The sequence below is a fragment of the Silene latifolia genome, chromosome 11, assembly GCF_048544455.1.
Source record: "Silene latifolia isolate original U9 population chromosome 11, ASM4854445v1, whole genome shotgun sequence".
NCBI classification, from domain to species: domain Eukaryota; kingdom Viridiplantae; phylum Streptophyta; class Magnoliopsida; order Caryophyllales; family Caryophyllaceae; genus Silene; species Silene latifolia.
The window spans coordinates 90,049,667-90,053,462 of NC_133536.1; positions in this window are offsets into that span (position 1 = coordinate 90,049,667).

The window sequence follows — 3,796 nt, forward strand, 5'->3', positions numbered from 1 at the left end:
TTTTGATTTTGATTTTCCGTACGACTTTTTTCATAGATCTGAAATACATCATTCCATCTTGTGATGGTTCTTTGGTTTTTTCCAAGTATTGAGTCGGTACTACACATAATCCATGCGGACATAAGAGCTTCTTCCTCCTTTTCGGTCCAAATCCGATCATCCATTTTGGAATTTGATTGATTTTTTGTGGATGCTAATGATTTTTTGGTTTTTTTTGAACAAAAAAGGGGGGGTTTCTGATACAAATTCTTGAGTTTGAATTTCGGATAACAAGATTTGATTTCCAAAAACATCGATATTTTGATTCTTTTGGCCACCCGAAATTAATTCCGTAAAAGTAAGAATTGGAGTACTTTAATTTAAATCGAAATTTTGAGAGTCTTGATATGTTGAATAATCGTCAATAGCATAACTTGAAAAATCAAACTCGTTTAAATCCATAATATATTTGAAAATTGAGAATTTTATAAGTGTTTGAGTTATATTTTTTTATGTTTGTAATTTATTTTAGGTAAAAGATTAAAAATATATTACTGATTTGCATTTTTTACCTCTACTTTTATAGTGTTTTTTACATATATTTTTACTACATAATTAATATTATGGTTGTATGGTAGAAGTTGAGAAAATTATGGATGAAGAAATTAAAGAGGGACTTGGGGAAAGGGAAGCAAGCTGCTGAAAAGAAAAGCAAGAAGGACGAAAGGAACAACTTACAGCCTGTGTACAGCATATAAGCAGAGAACAGGCAGAGAAGCTGCAGTTTTTTTGTACTTTTTTTGTTTTTTTGTTTTTTTAATGTTGTAAACCAATAGAAATACGACACGTGTAAGGTCACCAACATTTACCAATTTCTCAACTCAGGGTCATCGGTTGCCCCTTTCTAACTCAAGGTCGTCCTAAATATCGTCTTAATACTACTTAATAACGTCATTAGCGTGACCCAACAAAGTCACGACCTGATTGGTGACCTTGCTTGGGGATGGTCTTAAATGCATTTTATTGGGAATTTAATTAATCTTCATTTGGCTCACTTACAACTCTTGGTGATGGTATATATTAAACAATTAACACGCACATATTTTTCTGCTCTAACATTATGGAGCAGACAAGGTTAGGCTTCTTAAACGCCTAAATTTTGTTTTGATTTTGCACATGTTACTTCTGCGATCTCATCTTGATTTTCCAAACTATTATCTTGATGCTTATTCGAAGATTGTTATGCTTTGTATTTAATTGGTGATGTTATAATATAAAGATTCTTAATGCATCCTTAAAACTAATCAAATTCTTTTGCTTCAAATTTAGGCTAATAGATTCATTCAGGTTAAGATACTACAATTGTACTTTGACTAATGGTGTCCAAAGTTAGTAAGCTTTTGATGCTGAGCTATTCTTATTTTTCAAAAAAGAGGATCATATTTCAATAAAATATGAGATCACTTTCGACAACAAATCGTTCCATTTACTATATTTATGTTTTTGTTATGCGTATTGTAAGAACAATTGACATTAAAGGTGTAAATAACTCCCTTGGTATTGATATTGACTACAATATATACCCTTTGTCCCAATCATTTATTTGCTTTTTTATTCTTTGTGAGGGCTATTTTAATCAAAGACGAACAAAAATTGGGACGGAAAGAGTAACTTATGTTTTGTACTTTGTATAAAAATAGTGGTCATACAACGTACTCCCCTCCATCGCAATCATCTTTTACTATACCTTTGAATTTTGATTGTAATCAAAGGTATATCAATTTCATATATAATCCTTTATAATCCTATATCTCCCTTGTGTTGGTGGATTATCAATTTCATTAACATTCATTGTAATAATGAAGTAAATTCCTCTTAAGATACCATGGATGTCGCATGTTTTATTCACATGGAAGTTGAACATTTTTATTCATAGTAGAATTGTATGGATATTTATATGAGGGTCGAATCTAGGACCGAATTATAAGAAGGGCCAATTTTAAAAACTTTGTGCTTGGTGAAAATTATAAATACGTGTATAATGTCGTGTGAGTATTGAGTGTGCTATGGACACACCTTTTGCATCGAACATTGTACATGCATACACATATCTTATAAGATAAATAAAGAGAAAAATGGTGATGGTTCATCTGTCCAGGCTTTTGAAAGAATATTCGCAAGTAACATTAATAATCCTATCAAATCTAGGATATAGTCATGCCTTAACTTGATAGTGATGTGTATCATCATTGATATAGTGATGGTTCATTTGTTCAGGCTTTTCAAGGAAAATATTCGCATTTGTTTAACCACTGAAACAAGAGTAAGCTTAAACAAGAGTAAGTTTTGATAGTTGATGCTCAAGCATTATATACTATGGCGTGACATGAATTTGTGTGATGCAGATTGCAGATGACAAGTTGATAAGAAGGTTTCAGGTTTGCCTAGAATATAGTCATGCCTTAACTTGATTGCTGCCAAATTTAGCTCTCTGCCCAATTGCTACATGTAAATGATGTAATGTATCTTTAGGTTTTACTCGGAACCAAAGTATAGCATTTTTGTTCTACAGATTATGCAAATACTTTTTTTTTTTTAGAAAGAAAGAAAGGTTAACCTACACTATACAAATCCGACTCTCGGAGTCAGATTTCATTATTACATCATTATCATAAGAAACTAAACTAAGGATAGGGGTGATAAGCAAAGTAGGCTTCTTGAGGGGACGATCAGAGTTGACCAAATGTGCAAACGTTTCGTTCCTTTTCTTTATTAGCTGCGCATCAAAGAAGTACCTGCAACAAGACACACTTATGCCACGGGGACGTAGAAATTTCTGGGAGGGGTATCTACTTGAAGAACAAGTAGATAAATTGTGTCTTGGAGATTCATCTTCTTTGCTATAATTCTTCTTCGGAGTGATAATTCTCCTTTTCTTTTTCTCTTTCACTTGATGAATCATAGGGTACCTGCGAAACAAAGGCGGCGTACTAGGGCCGCACGGAAAACCTTCAACCGAAAAAGAGAACTTACACTTCACGGGAGAACTCAAAGAAACGGAAGACTGACGGTCATCAGTAGAGGTTGACACAATGGGAGCTTGATGGTCATTAGAACCAAACTGAGGTTTAGGGCAAATAAAAGTGGTATTATCAGTCAAGGAAGAGAAAGCCAAATTAGGATCCTTAGTAGAATTACTGAAGGGGGCATGGCTGATTTGGGCACCCAGAGGGGTGAAGTTGTCGCCTAAGGAGGATACACTCGAACTTGGGGCAATGGGTTTAACTTTGGTGATATCTAGAGAAGGCGTATCTTCTATCACGGTCTTGGAAATCCTCCTTCTAGAACTCCTCCTTCTCCTCTTTGTCTTTTTACAGATCTCTTTTGTAGTGGCTCCCTTATTAGTAGTCTCAACATTAAGGACCATGTGGACATGGCCCACCTGCAGGCCCGGTTCGATCTGCGGGCGTGCAGTGGTCTTTTGAAAGCCACGTTCGGCGACGTAAAAATGCTTTCGACCGGATCGTTTTAGATCGGTCGGTTTCGTCTCAGTTAGGGTCTCGAAACGATTAGAGATGTTCGGAGTCGCCACCAAGCATTTGTGGGATGCTTGGAACCCGTTCGAAATCCACTTTATACCTCGGTCAAATCGAAGCACAAAGCAGCGTTTGACATAGGTACTAAAGATAAGGAAATCGTCCCTCTTTAGCATCATATCTCTAGAATGACTCTCGTACGCCCTGGATAAGGTCGTCCACTATCCAAAGTTTCAGAGTAAGAGGTGAATGTACGTATTGGGAAGCCCTTTAATCAGACA